The following is a 27,860-nucleotide window of genomic DNA, read 5'->3' on the forward strand; positions in this document are numbered from 1 at the left end:
ACCCTCATATTTTAGTGTTGGGTCGAATTAATTCATATATTGAAGATTCTGAATGATGATTAAATTATCTGTTACTCAAACTTGTTTTATATTTTTTCCCAAATAAGCCCCTTTCCCTAGACTTTTGAGCATGAAAATAATGAATTCATATTATTTGCAAATTGCATGTGCTATATTGTATACTCGTGATTTGACGCTAAACTGAAAACTATATAATATATTTTAAAAGTTGAAAATGGCACCGGGTTTATCTAACATCTCCATAGAATACCTTCCCATTCATAACTGTGTGCCCTATTGTAACCGGGGATCTTAACAGGAAATCACCTAGGTACAACAAAAATACTTATGGTTCAGGTATTTTAAACGTATGTGAAATCAGCGCATCTATGACACCTGTTCCCATTAAAAAAGGCATAGTGAATCTATTTTGAATTTGAAATACCTCTCTTGTGTGTGATATTTTACATTTAACTTCACTATGTCTGAATTTCACGTAAAACTTGCCCAAGTGGATGCGTTATATTCTATATTTTTTCTATTCCATTCTATTTTATTCCAAATATATGCATAAAATACCCTTCAGCTACAAACAACCCAACTATATACTTATGCTTTAATAGAATTGATGATCCTGGAAAATGTGACTTCACGGAAACTGATTCCGTATGGGGTGCCTAACAGTGCCTAGAACTAATTTATTGACGAATATTCTTCCTCACTTGTCTACCGGTTATTACCTTTTTTACGCAGGCAGGAAAGGATGGGAGGAGGAGGGGTGAGACGAGGAAAGGTGGGCGATAAGGCACAAGGGGACAGAAAAGAGCGATGGGACTAAATCATGGGAGGCAAGGGACGGAGGCAAAGAAGAGATCGCATAAAAGAGGAATGAGGAAAGCGAAAGTGGAACCTGAGTGGAAGGAAAAGGGTGAGAGGAGGGAAAAAGAGTATGAAGGGTAGTGGGAGGGTGCGGGAAAGGGACGAAGGGGGAAGGGGGAAAGGGAGGATGAGGTGCAACGGATGGAACAATGGGGCCAGGGGAATCGAGACGGAAGAAAGAGTTAATGGAGGGGAAAGAGATGGAAACAAAAATATACAAATGTTTTTATGTGAATAAAGATCAGGAAAGGAGGGGCGAAGAATATGAAGGCGTGAATAATTTAGAATTTTATGAAAGAGATGGAAGTGAGAGAGCGATGGAGGGATGAGTTTTTCAAAGATTATTTACTAAAAGATCGACACATTGGAATAAGTGGGGTGTGGAAAGAAGGAGAGAGAGAGAGTTGAAAAAAATCCTCTCTAAGTATCTGTTTGCATGGAAAGTGTGCTATTTTCCGAAGGCCACCGGATGCTCATGTCTCCGGAGTAATGGATTATAAAAGGCTTGCAAGGGTGAACGCTTACCACTATGCGCTTTGATAAAATGACACTGCATTTTTTTCCTTACATTTATCCCCATTTTATAGGGTATAACTTCACAAGAAAATCTTTCAACAGAATTTTGGTGGTACTATTCCACGTTATGAAGTATTCCTCGAAATATACTGTTTTCAGCTCTGGCTCTCTTTAGGCGAAACATTTCGGTGTTTAAAGGATACATGGAGATTTATCTCGCAGGATACGCAATTGAGTTGTGCAGCCAATGCTATCGAAGGCTCAAAATATCGCAATGTGCTGACATTGCAAAAAAAAGGACAAGAGATTCAGTATAGTATTAACACTGTCAAGGGTTTTTTCGAGGAATATTTTAATAAAAAATCTACATTCCAAAATTTTGTTTTTATTTGACGGCTTCGCATTGGAACAATTTACTTTATTTTTTCATGATGGCCTTTCGGAATTATGTAAAACCTTAAAGCACGCAATGTGATTTCATAAAATTCAAATTACCAATGGTGGTGTATTCGCTTTTGAATTATTTCAATGAATTCAAGTGGAAATTTTGTCTTATGACATCTGTAACGTTTTTCATTCTTCATTAAACAATATTAGATACTCCTTTGCATATGGCCTAATGTTTACTTTGACTAATTATTTTTTTCCACTGGCGGTTTATTTCGTAACTCTTCAGTTAAAAGTTATTATGGTTGTAAAAGGCTCTCTACTTTATCTCAAGGCAAAGACTTGAGAGAGAGAAGGCAAACTTGAGAGAGAAGTTGTTTGAAACTTATTCTTCTCTAATTGCTGCCTTAATTGATTATCGCTTTCTCTGTAAAGTTGTTTGAATGATCTCAGGTGGAAATCTATAGTTTTGTATGTCTTACGAGAGATATCAAATGTTTGGAATTGCAATACTCACATTCTATTCTCTACCTTAAATTAGGAATTAAAGAATTAAGTTTAGAATATTTATCCAATTTAAATTGCCCATGTAATTTAGGTTTCAATGGCCATATCTTACAAGATACTATTTCAGATAGAAAGAAGAGAGAAGTCCAGATTTTCTTAGAGTTATTGTTGATTAACCCATCCATCTTTTGGTGCGGTAATTTCCGGCATCATTACATTATGTATATATTAAGGCGAGTAAGGTGAAGAGAAAACAATTTTGTAAATTACCAAATGTAAAAAAGTTAATTCAAATTCATTTCATTTGCTGGGTACATTCCCATAACTCCAGTTAGAATAGTCCATTGGACCATATGTAATGCCTGTTAAAAAAAGAAATAAATTGTCAGCAATATCTGACTTCTCAACTGATTGAAGTGGCATTCAAGACATTATAAAGTCTTTGGTGTGATTTGCAGGGAAACAAATGTGACATAACACTGTGCATCTTAAAAGTAGAATTGCAGTGTATGGCAATTCATAATGCACTCAAATAATAACATTGCAGTTAGAAATGAACATTATATTCAAATATAGCATGACCGAGCTCGTACCAACATAGCAAAATTCATTATAATTTCAATATAAAAATAGGAAACTATAAATATCCACCGGTGTATTTGGAAAAAATTTCTTCACGAAAGAATTCATTCTTTGAGCTCTTTAAGTGCAAAGCTTTCATAAAGAGGTCAAATGGAAAACAAGGTAAACGGTCAAAGAATATGTATGCCTACCTTGACTGGCATTTAGGTAAGTAAGCTCCTCGAAATTGAGTTTCATATTGAACACTTATGCATTAACAGCAAAGTTTATAATGATGTTCACAAAAAGAATCACAGGATAGCGCTCATTATATTTAGGGATAATAGCAATGTAGTACTTCAAGCAATGCAATGCAGGACGGCGAGAGTAGCGTAACGACGGATTATTCTGCCTTCCTTCCAACAATTCTCGCTTATTGTGATAAGGTTTATGCGTGGAATTGAAATCGAAGTCGTCCGATATAAAAAAAGACTCTCGTGAAGGGTTAATGGCGGCCGTTGTCCCCATGGCAGGAAGAATACGAATGGAGCACGGAGGACTGGAGGAAAATTTAGGTGGTATGTTATGAGTGGGAAGGGGTAGGCATTGAACGGGGTGGGAGGGCTGGGAGGGTGGGAGATGAGATGGGATAGGGCGAATGAGGAGGCGGAGGAGAGACATAAGAGCAGGGACGTAGAAAAAGCTCAGTTGAAGCCAAGGGAGACTTTATGCCATCGTAAAAGCAAATGGTTTTGGGTCAAAGAGCGGCTGGAAGAGGGAGACGGGGTGCTGGAAGCGGTGAGAAATTGCGCAGAAAAAACAACGGAAAAGTCTGTAAATAAAAGGGACATGATTTTGAAGTTCAAAGCCAGAATTATACAAAGATCGATTTCAACCAAAAACTGGAATGGTTACCGAATGGAACGTTGAGACGCTAAGAGTTCATTTTCGAAATAAATCAAGGGATGCAGAAGAATCTACAAATTACGTAATAATAACATATTGCTCCAAACCATAACCATAACGAAGTGCTGAGAATTCAAAAAAATATAATAATGATTCAGAAAACTTATATCGCCGTCCAAAATTTTCTTCCTTGAACAAAACATCAAGTCACAAAATATACCTTTCGACAGGTATTTGTGCAACTGTGCAACTATATTGGAGTGCTAATGTAGTATTTACTCAATAAAACCAGCACAATTATAATAAATGATAATTAAATTGTTAAACTACTCATAATAATTCATTCACAAATCTGCTCTTAAAGAAAGACAGATAAGAAAAACATTCTGTCCCACGACTGCTGTCATGTCAAATTAACACAAGGCAAAAAATTTTGAATTGAGGTCAAGGTAACAATACCTCTTCCGTAACACCAACAAACTTGAAACTGATGCAACTAAAAGCAAATCTACAGGAGATTGTGTACAAATGCCAGCATAGTATGTGTGTAACACGAAATGTACTGGAGTACATGCAATGATGGTTTTTAGGATGTAAATATGCCATGGCAACACATATGAAATGTAAAAATACTAGAGACATTCTATCCATCACCAAACAATTTATGAGGGTACAAAATTCATTTTTGAAACCCACATACTGTTTAAAACAATGATTAGGTACACTGAGTACTAAACAACTGGTAATGCACATCTTTTCAATCACAAATTGCAGAGAGGACTCCTATATGAGGAACATTATTGAGCTAAGAAAAATATTATGTTATGAGATGTACTTCCACTCTCAATATTATTTCTTGCTACATGTTATGTATACAAACAAATAGAAAATGCAAGTGATTGCAAGATATATCTCAGAATTGAAAAACTATCATTTTTCTCTGTTATATTCCTGGATATCGTTTGCGTTAATGTGTCTAGAACTCCTGAAAATATGATATCACATATTTCTATCATATTTACAAATGTATCTAAAAGAATATAATATTACTTGTTCATTCTAATATGGAGATATTATGAAAAACAATTTTTAATGCAAAAAAAGTACAATGCCTCAGAACAGAGACCAAAATATTAACTGAGCTATTGTAATAATTGCATCTTACGCTTTATTATAGAAGCGCAAAAAGATTGTCAGATGATGCCTAGTTATTAGCTTAATATTAACTTTTTCCGTAAAATTTAAGTTAGAAAGTTATATGTATTTTTAGTATGGGTCCTTCACACATGATTTTAACCCTTTTTTTGGAAATTAATATGCCTTTTTTATTAGCGTATTTTTTAAGCCTAGTTTAAGAATCCTAGAAAAGGTTTGCAAATAACCATATTCTACAAAAATTGGCTCATTATTTTCATAAGAGCAGTAAAATAAAATTCCAAGGGATATATAGGGAACAAACCAATGCATGTTTGTTCAGAAAAAAAATTTTGAACATAAGGTTAAATTGCTTAATATAACCACAATTTAAAATCATCATTCAATGATAAACTTACCAAAAAATTATGCTCTGTTATTATAAAATGTTTCAATGAAATAATTTGTGCATCATACGATTTTAGAGAACATTGGTTTTTTTTGCAAAGGTGGAAAATTAAACGTCATCCAATGTGAATATGCCAGTCGGAAGACGAGAGTTACCAGACCGAGCTTCTGTTTAATTTCCATAAGAGGCTCAATTTGTTATCAATGTTACTCTCCCACGTGAGAAATTTATATTCATAATTTTTATCACATAATATTTTAACTCGATAAAAATCCTAATTAATGCTAAGTCAATGAAAATGCATAGCTGGAAAATTAAAAAAAAACAGTGTGAAATAAATGCTTGTTTTCACATCAAAGGGCTGAAGTCTTAATTAACTACTACTCTCAATTATTTTGTAAAGGAAAAATATATTCACCCCATTTGGGTTTCTACGCCTATTATTTTACAATCGTTACAATGGACAAAATAATCTCTCAGCTATGCAGTTTGGAGCTGAACCAGTTTTTCCATTTTCCATACAATTTTATCTAAAGGTCGCCTCACAACACTAATTACTTCTATTTTTACTATTTGCAAGCATCTGGGGTCAGGAGAGGATTTTAATGGGCCATGAAGCTACGCACTACTCTACCTCTAACCCTTACCTAATACGACACAAAAGACCCTTAAAATCTACCAGCATTGCACATAACAATGGCCCATTTTTAAGCTCTCTGTACTTTCCTTGATTCCATTTTGAATGTCTATTATTCATTCAATCCCCTTCCATTAGGTCACTTCCCCATCATTCTCCACACTATCAACGTCTTCAGCAGGTTTTCACACCTCAGTATCTTCTGCATCCATTTTTCCGTATTCAAAACTCTCTCAACTGTCTCTCTTCTCCTTCAATATTCAGAACTTCAACCCTAACTTTTATTTTGATTCATTTTGTTTTCTCTATTCTTCTTCACCGTCATAATCTCATAAAACTTCGATATATTGCCTCAATGACCAAGAATCAGAGAAATATAAACCAAGGCTTCATACTTAAGTCTTCACTTATTTTATATCTTTACATATTAACTTAAGATGGCTGTCATAAACTACTGCCACTTTGTAAATGCTTCTTTACCAACAAAATTCTTTTTTTAATGTCCCAGCTACCCTGCCCACTCTATGTCCTTTCTGAAAGAGGCGAAAACTTGTACCTATTCTAGATTATGCGTCTCAAATTTAATATTTGGTGTTAGCTATTTAACTTCTTAAGAACCTCATTACATTACTTTCCTTAGTTTTTCATCTCATACCTATCTTATTAATTATAAAATGTCCTAAGCAACGATTTTAACCATTTTGCTGACTGACACACTAAGGCTGGTTCATCCGAAAATGGAGTTGATTGACAGAGTTTCCGACCTGCTTCAACTAAACTGTTATCACGCCTTCCTTGCAATTTCATCCGAATTTATTTTGTAGATCAGGTGATAATGCACAACCCTCTCTCTTCCTAGGAATTCCCATCTTAATTCTTGATTCTTTATCCAGGCTTGAGTAGCCTGAGACAGGTACAGGTTTAGTAACATTATTCTCATCTTCTACAAAATATTTATAAATAGTGAACAGTTACTTCTATCAAAGCTCTTCTTAAAATCCACGAGAAATTTTAATATTCAAGCTCCCCACAATGCTTGATACTCCCCAATCAAAATGCTTGACATCTTAACATTGATTTTCATCCTTGCAGCATATCCTCGACTCGACCACGATAGGAGTTTAGGTTGGCCACGGAATCGGGCCATTTCACCAGACCAAAGTGATTATTTCCAACTCCTTGTATCATGCTTACACTCATTGCCCCTCAACCCACAATTGCTCTAGATCCATGCGTTCCCATACTCTTTCTAAATGCAACCTGAAATTCTCCTAGCTATTCAATTTTTTTAAATTCTTTTGTTGATGGTGTCCACCTTTTACGTGGGTGAAGTCAAACTTATACCTGGTATTATAGTTCCTATTTACGTATTTTCGCTTTCCTCTATTTTCTCACGCCTATATGATAATGTTCTAAAAAGTCTCTTAACCAATTTTCTCCCACATAAATTAAAGGAAAATAGATGGTAAAAATTCTCCTCCTCAATTTCCTAAGCTCTTTAGTAGTTCTGCAGGTATTTTAATCAATTCTCAACGTTTTCCTCGATTTTATTTCCTTAAATTCCATTTATATCCCGCGGTCAAAAATTTCTGATACTAAGCTATCCTTAATGTTATCATATTCCCTTAATATTCCAAAACTATGGGGTTTTTTGCCTTTATCTCTTAGTGTCTTTGTACTCATTTTGATATTCTTTTAATCTTGTCAGAACCCATTCTTCCAAAATTCTATTAATATTTGATGTGATGTATCTTTAGCGGATGAATGGATTTTTCTTTCTTAAATTAATAACTTCCCATCATCTTTACCATTTCACCCTTTATCAGTAAATCCTTTTTCTTTGCACTACTCTTGTAAGCATTTTTCTTTTGCCGTTTTCAGTTTCTCAGCTCAGGTTATTGTTTAAACCTTTACATTTTTCTACCTCAATCTGTGTTCACTTTCTTCCCTTTCCTTTTTTTATCCATCCCCTAATGTAATTGTCTTTAATCTATAGCTTCCTCTTTTCACATCCATCTTTACTGTTTCATCAACTTAAAAACATTTCTTTTATCATTTTAAGATAATACTATATACCTTATACTGTATAAATTTTCTTTATTTTCCCACAGAAGTTTTATCGACTGTCTTCCGACACTCCTTCCTTTTCGCCACACCTACGTTTTCCTCATTCCATTTTCGCCAACACTTTTCTTTTCTCATTTCCTTAATTTTACCATAGCTATTTTAGGAATGAAATTTAAGCTGATATCTAATGGGTATAATTTACTTTTAGAATGTAATTTGTTGAACAGCATAGACTGGATACTTAGAAAAATATTATTCAAAATCAAGCTGAGACAATATTTCCAATATTGAGTTGCGAATGGCTAATAGTTTATGATTTCTGCGTAGATATTGAATTTAAGATATTGCGCGGGAAATTCTCGAGAGCCGTTACATCCGGAGGCCACATACGAGCCTTTGGCGCTCTGGGTTCGAAAATGAAAATCTTTCCAAAATATTTTATGTCTTAACATTTGCTCCAATCCTTACAGCATAGCCTTGAACTCGACCAGGATAGGAATGCACGTTGACCACGGAATTGGAACATTTCTCCAGGCCAAAGCGATTATTTCCAGCTCCTTTTTATTGTCCAATGGTTAGCTATTCATCGCGCGTGAGTGTTCTAAAGTGATACGATATAGCCTTTGGTGAAGTGGAGAACTGGGATCGTGAATGTTGGGGAAAGTGGACGAGGTGTGGCCTCTGGAACGGTGGCGGTACCTATTTCGTGAAGGGTGTGGCGGACTTAAGGGGGGCTAGAGAAACGTGAAAACGGGGAAAAGTGCTCGGTTGAAGGGGGAAAGGACAGGAGGGGTGGCTGAGAAGTGGGAAGGAGGGTCGGGAAATGTTGGGCGCGGGTAAGGGGTAGCAAGTCGGGTAAAACCGGGGAAGGGGGATGAGGGAGGGTGTTTGAGGGGGAAGAGTAATGCTTGGGGCCGCCCAGACATCCTCTTGCATGTCCAACGGCGATTAATCTGCAAGCTGAACGCGCTGAATTTATTATTATTTTGTCCTCGGTCCCCAAGGTTCGCCGCGCTCGGGATCCAGGCAACGAGCGCGCGCACAAAACCACCGTCCCCCACCTCCTTCACTTCTTTCACCGCTCCTATGCCCTTTCCCCCCGCCCTGCCTCCGCATCCATTCCCCAAAGCCACCACCATCGATCGCTCAGCTCACGGCTAATTTTCCGTTTGTTTATACGACTTAATCTCACATCTTATTGCGTCCACTTTTCTCTTACTTTTGCGAGTATTGGACTATTTATGATTCTAGCGTCTGGACTTTCCAAACGTCTTGGACTGGAATTTATACGTGTACACATGTATGCGTGTGTGTAAAAATAAATAAATATGTGTATATATATATATATATTTATATATATATATATATATATATATATATATATACACACACACACACACACACACACACACACACACATTCAAACGCGAAAGCGTCATATGGTGAACAAATATTCATACACATGCAAATAAACACAAGGAAAATGGGTAGAAACACAAATAAAGAACGAACACAGGAGAGGTGAGGAAGGCGGAATCGGGTAGATCAAAAGTGTAAAATATGTATGTATGTATATATATATATATATGTATATATATATATATATATATATATATATATATATATATATATATACATATATATATATATATATATATATATATATATATATATATACTACTAGTATACATACATACATATTTTACACTTTTGATCTACCCGATTCCGCCTTCCCCACCTCCGCCACCTCCACCACGCGCCATATGGTGAACAAATATTCATTCACATGGAAATAAACATAAGGAATATATATATATATATATATATATATATATATATATACATCAAACTTGTTCATATGCATCCAATGATATTTTACTAATTCATTCAAGGACCACCCTTGCAATCGTGACGGTGGATGGATTCTCGAAAGTTAATAAAAATTCGTGTTCTTCCGCCTGCAAATGTCTCTGTTGTTGTATGTTCATATATTTATACATTTATATAATAGAATAATAAATAATGCATAGTTTATTTTATCTTTCTTTTAAAATGCCACCCCACTCCTTGAAGACATTTTGTACTTGAATCCTTTTTTCAGTTTTCTTAATATCTTGCAACGTTGTTTCGCCTAACAACGCTGTTTCACCAACTTTCCAAAATTTGCCAAAAAAATATTTCTTTTTGAATTTGGAAGTATGGAATATACTAAGAGTTTCACTATAATTCGATGTAAATGAACAAAAACGGAATACATCGGTAACTCTCCGCTGTTCATAATTTTATGTACTCTTTTTCACTCCAAAGTCGGAAGGTTTAGGATTTTAATTGAAATTTATTTTACTGTTACCGCAAGATATTGAAAAAATAACCACTGGCATCATTCACATAATGAAATCTCTTAGTTGACCCATATTCAGCCATTTGGAGCAATAGGACGGATAACCCAGGAACCGGATAACCCGGATAACGGATAACCCGGAGACCAATAGGACGGATAACCCAGGAACAAAGTAATATTTCTGCGAAAGATGTCTATTCTGTCCTCCTCTTATTTCGCCTGCTGATTTCTTATGTTATAAATCCATAGCATTACAATATCATTGACTAGAACCAAGTACAAGATATATTTTATATGTTTAATTGATATTCAGTATGCACATGTAGAAAATATTCAATATCCAGACTTGAAGGCAACTTGTGACGCTATCCTTAGATTTCCATTGGCTAAAATAAACAAACCACAACTTGGATATTTTCTTATCTTGACTGCGGTGAGCAAGAAAGTTTTATCCCATATCATCACTATTCCTTGATATACCACATTTGGTATTTATTTTTGTTAACCCTTGTTAGCAAACTCATTATTGTAGTTCACAGTATTTCAGCCAGTAAACGAATAACATGAATAGATAACCACCTTTATCGTTCCTGCATGAGACTTATTCCAAACACACCTCTTTACACGCCACAACTACCAACATTATTAGTCACTAACTTGATATTTATTTCATATTCAGTACATTATATGCATCATATTGATACATTAATACAGCCGAAAGAGTACGTCTTAACACCATGTATGGCATTTACTTTACTTGAATCTCTCTCGTTTCCATTTGAAGTTGCATTGCATCGATATGTTTCGAGACAATTGATTACTATAATACTATAATCAGGGTCTGAATTTCTATTCTTTTCTTAATTTAATCAAATGCAACCTACCGATTACTTTTAAGTGATGCAGTGAATATCACTTGAACGCAATTAATGTATTTAGTAGTATGACGATTTCATCATACAAAAAACCGTATCGACATACATGTAAAATGTTTCTTGCAAGGAAATAAAGGCATTTGGCTTGAAAGTTCGTGTAGATTGCTACATAAATATTAATTTGATTGTTTCAGACTTCACTATGCAAAATTTTATGATGACCATCTGATTAATAGCATTAAAAATTATAAAGGAGTGAATGCACTTAGAGAACTTCTTATCTTATATAAAAAATCTTTAATAGCCCCAAATTTTAGATCCTCGGCTAAAGACAACTTAGATCATAGCGGAAAATAAGAACCATGTGAAATAGACATGCATATTATATAAAAAAACATGTTGACAAATTTATTACTTTAGAATTTAAGTTCGCAAAGCTTTTGAAATGAAGTAAGCGTCAGGTTCAGTACTTTTCTTACACAGCCATTGCAGATCAGGAGCACTGAGAGAAAGATCAGATAAAATAAACATTCCGTCTCCCTTGCGGTGACTACGGGAAATTCAGTCATAAACTAGTCCTAGTTTTTCCCCAAGTAAGGAGTGAAGATTTTTGGTCTAAGATAAACATAAATATACTCATTAGGGAGAAACACGAATGCGGTAGAATTCCATTTTTCTCAAAATATGTGAAGCATTTACCGGCCTAATGTAGTAGTGAGCAATGTGGCTTAAAAGGAGTTTTATCTATTTTTTATCAAGAGTAATTATCTTTCGTGGTTAGAGTTCATTATTTATGTATTTATAAACAATATAATCAGAATTAAATTCTGTGCATGCAAATACTTAATACAAAATGTAACACCTTGGGTGACACATCTCACTCCAAGAAATTAGCTTATAGAGCATATATTAATACTTAATGATGAAATAAAAAGCTATAAATTGAATCTCGTGCGTGGATTAATGTCAAAACAACGTCTAAAAGAGGCACATGGTGAAAAGAGCAAACAAAAGTTGCCGAAATGAATCGAGCCCGATATAACATGCGTTACCACTGTGGTGGCAAATGCTAGCTTGTAATTTTCGGGAAGCGTAAAAAACTGTGAAATGAAATGCAAACATTTTAAATTTTAGAGTCACTTAAAATAGAGTACTCAAGAAAGATTATAAAGCTTTTACCGACAAAAACATTTATAATCAATAAAAATATTGAAAACCTCACAGAGGCGCATTAAACATTCCGAAAATGGTGTCACATTAGGAAAACTTCAGGGGAAGGCAACGGGAAAACACCTCTATTGTATATCACAAGTAATTATGAACAGAAAGCTAAGAACAATAACTCTAATAATTTAAATGAAAAATTAATAATTCCTTAAAGTAAATGTGTTGCTTAAGTAAGTACTTTTAGTTTATACAGATACTTGTACATTACAATCCTGAATGTACCCAAATATGCACCCAAAATATTCAACACTTTTGCTAAGCTCCAAATTTGAAAATTTGCTAGTCCTTATATCGTTCTGTAAATGATCAAATAGCTCCAATCCCCTGTATGCAACTTTACCGCTCTACCAATTTTACTTCCATTGCCATCTCCGGAAACGTAACAGTTACCGGTGTGCCCTGCAGTTAATCTCCATCCCGAAAGAACAGGAGATTGAGGAAAAGGAGGGGAGATTAGTTGGGAAGCCAGGCGCCCGAATTAGCGTACTTTGACGCAAACGCACAAAGAGTTCATGCGGAATGAGGGCCCTTCCGAGTGAATGCCGACAGTAGCACGTCCGTCACCCGCGACGCACACGACTAGAGGCGGTTGAGGAGGCACGCACATTAGGCTGTGGCGGTTCCATTACTACCGCGGCGCGTAGGCTTTCTCTCACTGTAGTCAAGTTTTAAGTCGTTCCTTGTTTCTCTCCCGCCTCTAAGAATGTCCCCGCCTCCTCCTCATTATCCTCCTCCCCCTACCCATTTCCATCCCGCCTGTCTCGTCATCTTTCCTTCTGTGACTCTTCTCTCAGCATTTCCCCGAATTTCCTCCCACCAACTAACTCCCACACTTTCACTCTTCCCACGGCCTCGGCTTCGACTAAATCCCTTCCCCCACCATCCATTTACCACTCCCCTCCTCTCCCTTCCGTTCTCTTTTGCTCTACTTTCCGTGGTCTTCGTCCTGTTCCCGTCACTTTCCACACCTTCCTCCCAAGCCACCTTCAACGACCACCCTCCCTCATTTGCATTATTCAGCTTCTTTTATATGATGAGTTTTTAAGCAAGTTTTCCCGGTTTTTTTATCTCTCTCTCTCTATTTCTCTCTCTCTCCTCACTTCTTCCTTTGTCCCTTAAAAGAAGTCATTATATTTGGAATTGCAAATTGAATCCCTTTCTTATTTCCTGTCGTTATTTAAACTTATTTAATGGCTTTTCTCGTCGTCATTTCCTAATTCCGATTAAAAATGACATTTCAGGTAATTCTTGTGTTTTATGTGAATTATCAGGGAGGAATTTTTAAAAAGTGGAAATTATGACTTATTCTATCTTTGAGACGTAAATATTATGGTAATTTGTTCGGATTATTAGTCTCCATAAAGCTTTTTTGTGTATTGTGCTCGTCAGGAAATGAAATAGCAATCAATTCCACTTCTTTCCGATAAAAGGCCTCCAAAGCTTAATCAGCATATGAAAACAAAACGCAAAATATGGTTTCCATATCGCTTATATTACCACTACCTATTTCTTTTGGGAAAAGATTTCGATTGATATTCTGTTATTCAATATTGGAGTGAGAAATGTTTAATAAGATTTACAAAAGACAAAGACCACTACGTCATATTTACTACTACACTGATCAAACGAGTTTATGGAAGTAAATGTTGCCGATTGAACAGGGTCAGCGTCAAAACTTTTGATTTAAAGTTGTTGATGCACTTCTAGTGTGGATTGAATTGGTCGCGATCAAAAAATTTACTAAATTTGAATCGTTTTGAAAGAAAACTTTACTGATATTGTGTGCCTTAACAGAGATGAGGATACTAAATTATTCCTGTAGGTTACAAAACAAGAGGTGTATTGCGTTATATAATTGATTTTTAAATTAAAATGCATAAGAATTTTAAAATTTAATTTTTTAATGGGTCAATTAAAATATATATTGAAACGAGTGGTAAATTGCACTGCCTCCAATCAAATTCTATTTGTAGGAACATTATTTTCCCAAAAATAATGGGCTTGACATCAGAATATCCCATTTAAATGGGACTCATTCATTTTTTAATTTTTTTTATTTATAAAATGATTGACGTTTCCTAATTGCTCGTGTATTCATTTGAGAGAACGGCTTAACAGATTCCCATGGATAGAAAATTGCTTAATGGACTCCTCATAAACGTACCAGTATTCCTGATATATCAATTTTTATATATTAGGATAATCGCGTCAATTCATTTCCAACTCACAATGGCAAGCAATGATTAAGTTTAAGTGCATTTGTTTTGATATCAAAATGCCGCGTCCGATATTTTCGTTTATCAACTTTCGTCATAGTTACATCAGTACATTTAAATATATCAAAACAGTTATTTTCCGATTTTATCTTATGTCCAAGGACTTGTGTAAACATTTTAGTATTCATTCACTAGACGAAACGGAGAAGACAAATTGGTCACCAAAATGCTTAAAGAAGGGTTTTGATATTATTTTACCAGCAAAGATCGTATTTACGTGCATTTCGTACATGTACTAAGATTTAGATTGGCATATTTCCTGCTGACGTTGATAAAATTGGCGAAAATTTTGGAAAAATATAAGAATTAAGCAAGTGTAGGAAGGATAAGAGAAAACCAAAAATAGAATCAATATTATTATTAATCATTGGAATTAATTACGCCAACGAATTCACAGGTTCCTCTAATTGGCATTTAATACTTCAAAAATGAGATGTTATAAACGCAAACAGACTAACGATATGTTTCTGTTTCCTAATATTTGAGCCGGCACTCAATGAAAATTGCCAACCATGTAAAAATAACGCGCGCCAAGGGTGGTACAATGCAGTTCTTTGGTAAAGAAAACATTTTTAAACATACTCGAGCTATTTTATAATCACAAAAACCTTAATTTACTTTTCTAAAGGTATTGTTTCTTGATTTTTCATTAATAATTTATTTTTAGAATGTATATTTTTCAGATCGGTGCGCCATGTTAGTCGGGGAAAGTTTGATTAATCTTAGTCATTTCTTTTATATTTACCATTGGCATATGTATATAATACACATTTATAATTTCAAACAAAAAAATCATGATCTAAAAGCATATAACTTAGCAGTGTTTAATTTGAGTCCCTTGAGCTTATCATTGATTTGAAATAAAATACATTCACTCTTTTGCGCTTGAACCTGAGAATTGTTAAATTTATTTATATTTATTTATGTTTAACAATGAAAGCCTGTAATTTTGATTTGATTAATACAAAAGGTTCTTATTAATGGCCTTTTACGTTACTTAAAAATTTCATTTTTTCGCTTATAATAATCACCTTAGTTAACCTGTGTTTACTATGCAACAATTTCAGAGTGTAAAAATCATTCCCTTTCTTTGGAATCTGTGTTTACTAATCAAACACATGTATTTCTGAACTATAAAAAACTATATTTCTCGATTTAATGTATTTGGCTTTACCTTCTCTGTGTGTAAAACGAGCTCTAAAACGCTAATTTCACCATAAAAACGATAATCACATGACGTCATCCTATGTTGCCTCCAAACGAGATGGCTGCTATTTAAGTAGCAATAAAATCCTTTAAGTCTATGCACGCTATATTCTTAAATGACCTTTTATTTAGTTCGACAGTGTGACGTCCAGTGATAATATTCCAACCCTATGAACAATGATAAAATTCTAAAAAATGCAGTACTGTTGATACGATGCGTTTGATATCATATCAATAAAATATGAACAATAAGATTGTAACCAACCCATTTTAAATGAAAATGATAAAGCCAAATACGATAGAAATCACTGGAAAGTGTTAAGCTGAATATTTAAACACTCATGAAATCTGAAATCTTTATTGTATTAAAGCATAGAAAACCTGTTTTCTGTTACATAGCAGGCTTTCGCCACGATCGGTACACATTTTTTACTGATAAATTCCTCACCGAAACTCAGTTTTGTTCTAATAATCTGGTGACTCCGCTAAAGAAACTGTAGTTATATTTCCGCAAAATTTTTATTTGAATGCACAAAACTAAGTTTTAAGCGAAATGTAAATATATCAGTTTTTAATATTTCATACAAAATACATATTAAAATAAAATAATTTTGCTTCAAGGAGTACTATCATCTCGTTCAATCTAGAGACGGAAAAACTATGTTAACTTGACCACAAAGGAGCCTATTGATGAGTATGGAAAAATATAGAAATGAAAATATTGATGTTAATAATGTTTTGATCAATTACGAAAAATATAATTCAGAAATTTTAAGTTATCTCCAAGATAAAAGATTAATCAGAACTTCTAAATTGGTTTCTGAAATTGGGGATGTTTTTCCGAGAAAGTAATTTAGAATATTACGTAGAATTTTCATATCTTAATCAAATTTACCTTAAAATGTGTATGCATTATTTCCGCTCTACAATTTTCTGCTCAAAATTTAGATTCAACTTTAATCCAGCGAATTTTGGATAGCATAAGTTGTTTAGAGGCAAACGAGCACTTACTGAAGAGAAAAAAAGGATTTTTGATTTTAAAAAGGGGCCTGTAGATATACTTAAGATAAAGCAGTACTTAAATTTAACAAAATAGAATCATTGGTCACTTTGAGATTGAAAAATAAACAATTCCAATGATCCATTCAGCGTTTCCCTTTCAAATACACAGTTTCAGAGGTCATCCAATAACATGACATTACGGTTTTGACCTCTGGTTTTAATCATGTTCTCTTTTTATCGTGTGAGAATATGCGCAGTATGAATGGATATTTCCTCTATTTAGTGGTTTTTATAAATATTAAATTATAAATATTCAATACAGAAATCTTAATAGCAAAGCTGTTGGATAAAATTATTACCGAAATTAATACACAATATCGTAAGATAAAATGTTAAATTAGAGATATAGTATCCTCTACACTGCATTCTTATTTCCAATCTCCTTTGGAATGCTCCCAAGCATCCACTTCCCCCCCTGCCATGCCTGGAACTTTTCGTTTGTTTTCTTTTCCGCTCCTTTTAAATTTTCTATACTGTTTAACGCAAAAATATTAAAGTCTCCAATCTAAACCATATATAAGCCATCATTATCTTCCTTCAAATGCCAAGTCTCCGAGCCGAAAAAAACATGCTCCTTGCAAAAATTTTAACTGATCTTTTCTTCATATCATTACACAACCTCCCAGCCATCACCATCATCTCCTCGCTGCGGAAGCTTCTTTTCCTAACGTAATTAATCTTATTTTTTTCCTCATAATTCTTTGGCCCAAAGACACTTCCGAAGTTAATAAACTATTTAACCTGCTCTAGGTAATGGGCACCTGTTTTAATATTTTACATATTTTTTCAGATTTATATGCGGTCTCTAGTTTCAACGTTAAGATTTCTCGCTTTAGAATATATCATTACATTTGTTTTGCTTACATGCATTTATATTCCAAACTTCTAGCATTGATTTTCTAATTCGTTGAGTAATGATTGGCCGACTGATTGGCTTCATAGATTATTATCATTAACCTAAAAATTCTGTGAATTCTTCATGATTTCATCCCTGTTTCCAGTTCCTACCATACCGATTTTATCACGCCCTCCATCTATGCTTTGAAAAACATGGGTGAAAATGGACACTCCTATCTTACCCTACTTTTTAAAACTTTCCATACGGTCTCTTCATTAACCACAGGCAACTGAGCAGCGGGAGATATGTACATGTTACAGATAAGTTGCTAATCCTTCCCATGCACCCCTATCTTCTATGATATTTTAATAAACCGTAACTGAGTAGTAGTAGTTTTGAGGGGAGGCGACCGACAGCTAAGGTCATTTGCGCCATAGGGGATGGACAGGAAAGGATGAAGGGTGGAGAGAAACCCGGCGTCGGCATTAGCCTACTCTTTACGAAAGGCGCCAAGGGGTCCGCAGCTTAACGTCCCATCCGACGGACGCCGTACTCACTCAAAGTGCCCTCCACAAAGCACCTCAAGTAGGGATCGAGATACCTCTGAAAAATATTCAACACCGCCGGGATTTGAACCCGCGCCCTCAGGGTGGGAAGCCAGTACGTTAGCCCCCGCACCATCTCGATCCCCCCCGTAACTGACTTACATATCAAACGCCTTCTTGAAAACTACAAAAAAATACTAAGATGTATTAATACGAAGATTTCCCTCTATTAGTGATCAAATTATTTCCATGGTATAGCGCGCTCTTCGCTTACTGAACCCGAATTGATCATCCCCTAAGTAATCAATTATCTTTCTCTCCATCCTCTTATTTATGACTTTTAGTATCTTTCTTATAACTCTGCATGTAAAATCAAATATATTGTTCAATTGTCCTCACACAAAAGTACTTTTTCCTTACTTTAGATGAGAGCTTACACTGATCTAATACTACCATGGAATTTTCTGGCCAAGTTCTCCCTTAATACATTATACAAATCAGCCTACAGAACTCTAGATGCTACTTTTTCAAATATTAGCTGTTCTGCAAGGATATTATGTATCTCTAAAGCCTTGTCTTAATTCAATTTTCTTATTGATCATTTTATGTCGTCATTCAGTATTCCTGAACCTAAGCTACCCCCATTCACATCAGCTGACTTATGTCTATACTCTCTGGCCTAATAGCTTTAACATGTAAAGCCTGTGTGTGTTTTTCCTATCCGTCTGAAACCTTTCTTGGTTCAATCAATGTATTTTCTAAAGTATTTTTGACAATGTTCACGGAGTTTATTCCTAATTGCCTGATAGTGCTTTCAACTTTTCGTTAATGACACCCATTTCACCCTAACTTTGTAAACTTATCACACCCTCGAACCAGGTATTCCACTAATCATCTTTTGCACTGTTATTTTCCCGATTCAGGTTATTAATTTGCCTATATACCTTCGTCTTTTTCTTGTATTTACCTTTTTACATTTCCTTCCTACTTCTATCTTCCAAACACATCGTCAACAATCTGTAGCTTCTTTATCCTTTTTTACTGCGTGTTCTTACAGCTTCGTTTGAAACATCAGTATTCCTTTTTCGATATGTTCCCTACTCTTTTCTGTACCCATCTTCTTGTCCTTACTCATATATTGTTCTACTACCTTCTGTTAATATTTTCTTTTCTTTCCGAATAATGATTATACTGTATATTATAGTTCCTCATCAGTCTTCCCTGTTTCATCCCCTTGAATTTGAAGTTTAACGAGCATATCATTATTACTATATTATGATCAGAATTCACATCAATTTCCGGAGAAGTGTACAATTTGATTATTCATTTCATAAATATGTTTTATTTATTTATTTATTTACACAATTACGTTGCAATTAGGCAAATTTCCTGGTGGCAACGGTCAGGTTAGGTCAAAGATAACTCTTACAACGAAAATTACATACGAACACATAAAAAAAGATAAGAGACAAAATATTTTTACATAATGACACTTCCACATCACATACAAACAAACTTCCACATCACGTACAAAATGCCGTCCATATCACATACAAAAAATATTTTCATAACTACAATGAAGTTTTTTACCCAGTGGCTACTTTACATTTCAACTTAAAACTTCTAAAATTGGAAGATTAAGATTAGAATGTAACAAGGCATATTATCGACTAACGGATATCTTACGGTGTTCCTGGATTTTCTACATGTATATTACCTTCTTTTTAGATACTTAACCTAGTGGTCGTTATGATTGAACTCTGCCTTCTTTAGGATTTATTTACCATTGGCCCGAGGTAATTTCTTGTTTCAATACTGCTTTACTTCACTCCAATTTTCCTATGCTCACCCAAACCCCAATAACTATCAAATGTTTACTTTCAGTGACAAAATAAATTGTTTCCTCTAATTGATCTTTTCCCTTGTCTAAATATTTTTCCCTATGATTAATTGTTGGCATACAGATTTAAATGATGACCAAGTTCGTTGGTTCAGCTTTTATTTCCACCAAGAATTTCATTACACACCGATTATACATTTACGTACTATGCTCCTTCATTGCTTTCGGTTGATTACTAAGTAGTTTCTCGATGACTCTTTCTTCTGCTGCATATTTGACGCTTAAATATCTTTGATTCCCCTCTGACTACTGCTTTATATTTATCATTTATCCTGTCATCAACATCATTCTACAGGTTTTATTCCAAGATCCTATTTCAACAGTTTAAGTATTAATCCGCGTCAACTTTCCAAATGCTGAGGTTGATTTCGATTTTCAAGAATTTCCAGTATGATGACTACGATGTAATTCCTGCCTCTTCGGGAAAGATATAGCCACTGAACCTGGTTTTGCAGTTGCCATAGTTATTATAATAATAATGGCCATCATATTTCCTTGCGATAAATAGCTGAAATGATTTCTCGTAGCCTATCTTATTAGTTTTCTTTTAACGTACCACCATCGCAGAAATGGCCACCTGAATTGGGTCAGACACTTTTGCAGCCTAACTGAGGAACAGACTACTCGGGCTACCTTTCGTCTGGCTCTTACCCTTCGACCTATCTGGTATGGGTCACCGTGCCAGGAGCCATTATCCTTGCTCCCGCGAGCACAGCTTTACGGGTCATCAGAACACACTAGACCTTTCACCACGTCAACACGTTTGGTTTAATAGTACAATGGAGATTTTAAATACTTATGTTTCGAGATAGCATAAACAGTTGCGAAAAATTCTGTTGTTTATCTTATAAATGCTGACATTACACAAATAAAGCCTTCAGAATGTGCCGAAGTGAATTTCTTCATTTTTTCAAATATTAATGATGAACACATTTCAAGATATGATGGCCTAACGTAGTCGATCGTCGAGGGAAAAGTAAAAGGGAGGGGATTGTCCAGGAGCCCGAGTATAAGGTATGACCTTAAAACAAATAACAGTAGGCATCAAACAACGGTTATTCGTAGAAATAAAGGGAAAAATTAATAGAAAATTTTTCCATAACGGCGTTTAAACTTATTATGATGGCTAGTATTGATTAATTAATTTAAAGTAATTTACTATCAATTTGGTTGAAATTTATTCATCCTTGTGAAAATCCAAAAGTTGAAAACAGAAGGACATTTACTGATACGTCAACATTATATGTCACCAGTTAAAATTCTATTAAAGTATATAAAACATACTCGCTATTGTTGTCCTTGGAAAATTGATTGAAAATTTCGAAGGAAATAATTTTTTACCTGTATGTACGTTATTCATGATTTGAGGGATAAATTTTAACCGCAGGGACTTCATGCTTCCACAATGGTAACAGATTTCAGAGAATGGTCAACAATAAGCTGTGCTAAAAGCATAGTGAAACGGGATGTTTTGGTAAAACTAAATATTTATATACTATGATATTTTGCATGAAGCCGTCAAGAACTAAAATTTACTGAAGTCTGGTTTGGCTAGACTTTATCCTGATAATTTAGTGGCAACGAGTTCTAGCGTAGGATTTATTGCATTTTTATATATTGGAATGACTTCTGTTTTTTTTTCACTTTTATTATAGAATTCAATTAAATAACACTAGAATTGAATTTTATTGTGCTTTTAAGAAAATAAAAACGAGACTATTCGGCATTCGGTACATTGTGACCATGCGGTTTCGAGGGAAATACGAGAATATAATTGAGATGGCCTCACGAAAGGCCAAAATGGAAGCGAGTTAATTATGAAGAACAAACATTAGGGACATTCCCCATATTTAGGGCGCCTCCGGTTGATCAGTCATGTACAACGAATGGGCAAAGAGACGACCTACACGAAGTTGACATTTAGGAATCCTGCTGGACGCCATAAAAATATGCATAAATGGTTACGATTTCAGAGTTTTCGAATTGGGGAAGGTATATGGGAGAAAACCTTGGGAAAATCCCTCATTTGTAAATAAACGAGGTCATTGGTCATGAAGATGAAAATTAAAGATCGTACAGCTAGAGTGGCAGGTCACATAAATAAACTTTATAGAATTAAAATAAAAGACAGAATAGTTCCATAGTTTCATAAATGTTCTAGAAATATTAACCATACTGTTTAAGAGTCGCTGCTTCTCTAAATTTCTACGAAATCCTTTGATTGTTCCACCAAATTTAGACTACCGAATGAATCACATATGCTTTTGAATTTGAAATTAAGGGGAATAAAATCAATTATATGTTTGCATTTCTTTTTAATTTAAAAAGCTCTGAACTCAGCTAGAAATGACCCATTAGACAAAAGGATGCATGTCGTTTTCATTTGCATTTAATATATAGGAAAAATTCTGTCTGCCACTCACTACAGAGAGAACTTAATATATTGATTTTTATTTTACTTTGCTGGGCTTATTCATAGTTTGAGATAGGGAAACCTGTTTTTACCAAAATGAGACAAATATTTGAGATATCCTCTTTATACATCGGATGAAGATATTTTTAACGATCCTTTATAAGTGAGACACTTACAAGCGGAAGTGACAGCTAAATATAAAGATATTAACATTTTTCTGACAAAGCTTTTAATACATAATTCAATTGTGTACTAAGAGATTGAGGCTATAAATACCTGTAGATGAAAATGACTACGGATGAAATATATACCAGCACCCAGGAGTACCTCATAAACTTTGTTAATTGACAGCCATTAATCCTTTGTTTATGATTGGGCATTTCAACGCGATTTTAAGTAGAGCAGACCGATTTTCGATTAACACTTACCCCAATTTAAATGGCTTGACTCCATTCGATCTGCCAGTTGATTTTAAATTAAAACATTTCATTCAGTTTTGAAATTACTGATTTAATAATTCTAAAGGCATTGAGAAATCCTTTGCTAAAACTCTGAAGACGGAAAGAATAAATACCAGCATTGTTCAAATTCTGCCCAAAAGAGTTTTTAAAAATTTTAATTACATGACATGGAAAATTTTGTATCGAAATATATGCTGGTGAAGAAGGTGAAAATTACTCCCAGAAATTATTTGATGCTTTTCTGAAAAATAATGCAACACCTACACATCATTTCATCGTCTCATCTCATTTTACATTACGATTCAGCAAAAACAATATGCGATACCGGGCGACGACTTACGGAATCATATGGAACCTTCTCTATTATTACTACTGACAACTTACCTATACTGAAGGGTGGGAGAGAATATGTGAATCGATAGCGCGGCTTTCTATTAGCATCCCTACCCGTATCCTACGTGACAGGCGACTGCGCTCTCAATCAGCATTATAATTCCCGTCAGCGAAGTCGATTCAAGCTACTCTCTCTCTTCGTCTCATCATCTTTTCCCTCTCTGACCAACCCAGTCCGAACTCCTCCGCCACCCCTCCCTCCCTTAAGCTTCACCGTTGGGTTAAACGTAACACTCATGCAGAGGGCTGCGAGAAAGGTTGGGGTTGGCGAAGGGGGAGGCCGGGGAGGCAGGATTGTGTGCGACGTGGGTGGTTTTGCGGTGTAGTGCGGGGAGGGAGAGGGACTGGGTAGAGGGTGGAATGGGGCCGCAATAGAGAGGAAATGGCGAGGGGCACGGGGGAGAGAAAGGCGTGGATTGGGGAAGAGGACTGGCGAAGAATGGCGCGGGAGGAGACAGGGAGGGTTGGGAGATCGGTTATTGGAGTATGCCCTTCGGAATGCGGTCGCTGTGTAGACGAGCACGGCATAGTGGGGGCCTCTTCCTCTCCCTTCCGCCCCATCCCACCCTTTCCCACACCCCTCTCCTTTTTTTCCCTCATGGAAATGCCATTTCTCTCCTTTTTCCGTGTTATTAAGTTCGGTTCTCGACCGCTTTACTCCCCTTGTCCGGTATTTTCATAACGGACGCTCAGACGGAGCCCATATCAATCTTGAGTCAACGAAATGCGTATTTGAGAGCGGCTTTCATTGAGCCCTTCCTCCTAGGAGAACGCTGACCTCGATATTGCCCCGCGCGATTGTGAGCAAGCATCCCACTAAAATGCATTCAACAAGGATGGTAGTCTTGGTCTCGCGAGGATTATTTCAGCTGGTAATAGGATGTTCATTGAGGGTGTTAAACATTCCGGAATATGAAATTCCAACATTACATATTTTTATACTTTTTTATTCTATCAAGAAGAAAAAAGTATCATCTTGTGCCGTCTGAATAGATGATTGCGATAAAAATGCTGTATTTACTTAATTCTAAAGAAAACATAAAAATCGGATCACATTTCACTTTATTGTTCAACGTTTGTGCTTGTTATATATAGAGTTCATATAAAGGAAATTAAAATTTTAAATTAAGGTATTTTTGTCTAAGTGATAACATTAAAACATTACTTTAGAGAAGAAATGGTTAGGAATACAGAGGAGGGTGAAGTTTGATTGTCGATAATATATATATATATATATATATATATATGTGATATATATATAAATAGGTATATATATGTATATATATGTATACATATACATGTATATCATGCATATATCTATAAACAGGTATATCTTATAAATACTAATTCAGTTAATATTTTTCACGCTTCATAGAAGAATTTATATTTATGATATAAGTGAATGAAAACGTTTTATGATTTTTATTAAGCTATATAATGCGATTTACCAGAAATAATATCGCACCGTCTGAGATACTAAGACTTGAGTGTACGTGAGTACTTGGTCGAGAAAGTTAAAGTATTACCTCAACTGCCGGTCGCCTTCCCCAAGTCCACTACTAATTCTTATGAATACAACTAACCCATGTATAATGAATTAACTAGATATAATCTCTAATCGAAGCGCATAAATAATTGAAATGTGCGTCCTTCTTAAAAATATCAAGTGTAAGATGGGAGCACCAAGCTTTATGCAGCAATTTTCTGTCAACCTATGAATTCAACTGTTTTTATCCAAATTAATAAAACCTCTCATGATAAAATTAGTCAGTGTTCTGACCTCGCATATCAAGACTTATTATTGTGAATCATATTTTAATCCATAGTAAATTCATTGAAGCAGTCATAAAACCTCTCGCACGGAGGATTTTTATCGTGAAAAATTGGAATTAGAAATTTGTTTTTTTTTGTATATAAATGGTGTGTGTGTATATATACATATAATATAAACATAAATATATATATATGTGTGTGTGCATACACCCACATATATACACATGCAAGGGCATATACACACACAAAAGACACATTTGCTAAAATACGTTTCTCTCTCTCTTTAATACTATATTTCATACATATTATGCGCGGCCGCAAGTATAATTTAGTCTGTAATACATGTCTTTCTCATTTTATGAGTATGTAGTTGAAGAGAATTATGGACAGATTGACGAATGAATACTCTTGGTTGAATGTGTCACATGGGGGATCGAGATGGTGCGGGGGCTAACGTACTGGCTTCCCACCCTGAGGGCGCGGGTTCAAATCCCGGCGGTGTTGAATATTTTTCAGAGGTATCTCGATCCCTAACTTGAGGTGCTTTGTGGAGGGCACTTTGAGTGAGTACGTCGTCCGTCGGATGGGACGTTAAGCCGCGGACCCCTTGGCGCCTTTCGTAAAGAGTAGGCTAATGCCGACGCCGGGTTTCTCTCCACCCTTCATCCTTTCCTGTCCTTCCCCTATGGCGCAAATGACCTTAGCTGTCGGTCGCCTCCCCTCAAAACTACTACTACTACTATGTGTCACATATATGCTGGCAAAATGCCAAACGGCATTTTCGTATTCTGGCATTTCAACTCAGTTAATTTTCACCACCAAAGAATATATCGATGTTGGATAAACATGAGGCGCAATCGCTAAGTAGGAAGAGAAAAGGAGAAGGTTAATGCATTTTGTTGAGGGGGAGAAGAAAAAACAGGAAAAGGAAAAAGGAATTATGAATAGCCTAAAAGTAAGTATAGTGCGACATGAGAAAAATAATGAGGATGGGCGAAATATCTGAACAAGAAACATATTTATATATTTCTATCTCTATAATAAATTAAAACCAATCATCGTTTGCGTAGGATATATTTTATAATTTCCTTGTTGGCCTGGCAGGGGTTGTTAATTCTCTCTCTCTCTCTCTCTCTCTCTCTCTCTATATATATATATATATATATATATATATATATATATATATATATATATATATGTAAACCATAAACACAGTAATCAACCCGAAGGTTGGTTTGGTAGGTGATGGTTGAGTATACCCAGTACTAAGCCCTACACGGCGTGTAAAATGAAACACACAACCGGGTAGGGGGGCCAGTTCCTTTCCCTGTGCCGGTTATGGTTTCCTAGAACGACCTGGTACCCGAAAAATCACATAGCTTAGGTGGAGCTGCAGGTGCCCAGATTGCCCGGGAATCGAACCCGGGACCCTCCGGTCAGTAGTCCAACGCTCTACCCGCTGATTACAGCGATCCACATATAATATACACACACATATTAATTGATTTAATATAATATATAATTCAACTGTAATTATAAATTAATATGTATGTTTACATATTTATCTATTACTATCACACATTCTATCAGTATCATACATTTATTAATTCCTTAGTTTATGGGACAACCTCGTCATTTCAATGTATTAAATTATGTTAATTAATTTTATCTATTGTAATTTGATATATTCATGGGACTTAAAGCGCGTAGTCTATCATAGCTTTATCAAGGAAAACGGTGGACAGAGACCGAGGAGAAAGGTTACTTCAAGGTGGGTTTGGACATCAAGCTCCCTTAGATTGAAGTGTCTAGCTTTCGCTACAGGCATTCAATTTGAGGTTTTTCAACGTGAATAAGTCCCAAAATATGTATCTTTGAGCTAAATACCGTTTCCTAATTGCAACTAGAGGACGAAATATGAGGCAATATGGAGGGAAATAAAATAATAAAATCGAAGTTACTAAATTCATAATAAACGCTATTAGTTGTCAGTAGGTAATATATGAGAAATGATATGGTCTTCTCTTAAGGTCAAAAAGACAATGATGGTCAAAGAATGAATTGGTTCGAGATAAAGGTCAGCGTTGAATCATCCTTCTGCGATAAGCATTGGTATAAGGAGGGCAGAAATGAAAGGTGAGCAGCCCAACGCATACTTGCGAAGATTATTTGAGTCAGACAGTCAAGCACTATACAGGAAATGAGTATTGGGAACCGAATGTGTGTTGAGTGTATTTTTGCGTGAACTTTTTAAAAAATATGCAATATTATTCTGAAAAATTGAATTGAACGAAAAATATAAGTGTACCATAAAATATTGAAAATAAAATCTGAGAGGCATAGTTAGAAGTGTAATGAACGAAAGCAAAGGGCTTCGAACAAAGTGGTAAAATAGAATCATGTGACAACGATTTGGTAATTTCATTGGAAGTCTTTATGCACAATGCCAATTATCATATCCTCAATGTTAATTTTGACTTTTGACGCTAACTAGCACAATTTATTTTTGATTGAAAACTATGGCAAATTATAAAGACAAAAGATTCA

The sequence above is a fragment of the Hetaerina americana genome, unplaced genomic scaffold (assembly GCF_022747635.1).
Source record: "Hetaerina americana unplaced genomic scaffold, ioHetAmer1.1.p SCAF_2, whole genome shotgun sequence".
Lineage (NCBI taxonomy): Eukaryota > Metazoa > Arthropoda > Insecta > Odonata > Calopterygidae > Hetaerina > Hetaerina americana.